Here is a 783-nt window from a genome sequence, read left to right as displayed (position 1 = left end):
GGGAGGAAAGAAAGCACGGAAACGCTGCTGTATCGGCAGAAAAATGGCACTTTCGGCATTTAGCCAAAAGTGCCATTTTCGGCCGATATATATCGCTGCATCCCTAACTGATAACATTTTTTGGGTGCAGAGTACGAGTACCGGCATTTATTTATTTTTTGGTACTCGCCGATACCAAGTACCGATACTGGTGCCTTGTGCCCCAATTACCAGGAAGGCGGGCGGCGGATCATGACCCCTAGCCTGGCTTCCTGATTTCCTGTGAAGCCGGTGTTCAAGTGAAAGAAACCGGCTTCAGAGGCTACCAACCGTGTTTCCCCGAAAATAAGGCAGACACTGTCTTATATTTTTTTTTCAACTAAAAAAGACACTAGGTCTTATTTTCGGGGGATGTCTTATTTTTACCTGGCTGCAGCTGTCCGCTCTGATGCCGTCCTTCGACCCCACTGGCTATGCAGTGCTGTGCCTGCTGGGAAATGTAGTCTTCAGCGGCAGCCGAGGCAGACAGGTGGGTGTCCGTGCGTGCGGGAGGGGGGGAAGGGAGGGAGCTGCGGCTGGTCTCCACAAGTAAAAATCAGTTGTGCAGCTACCCCGGAAGTAAGACCTAGCGCTATCTTCAGGGATTTCTGTAATATAAGACCTACCCAGAACTAGGTCTTATTTCCAGGGTAGGTCTTATATTACAGAAATCCCTGAAGATAGCGCTAGATCTTACTTCCGGGGTAGCTGCACATGTAATTGTTTTTTACATGTTAAGAGCGGCCGCAGCTCCCTCCCTCCCCC

The sequence above is a fragment of the Nanorana parkeri genome, unplaced genomic scaffold (assembly GCF_000935625.1).
Source record: "Nanorana parkeri isolate BGI_ZX_2015 unplaced genomic scaffold, ASM93562v1 scaffold780, whole genome shotgun sequence".
Classification (NCBI taxonomy): domain Eukaryota; kingdom Metazoa; phylum Chordata; class Amphibia; order Anura; family Dicroglossidae; genus Nanorana; species Nanorana parkeri.
The sequence above is the reverse complement of the archived record's forward strand: the minus strand, read 5'-3'. Positions refer to the sequence as shown.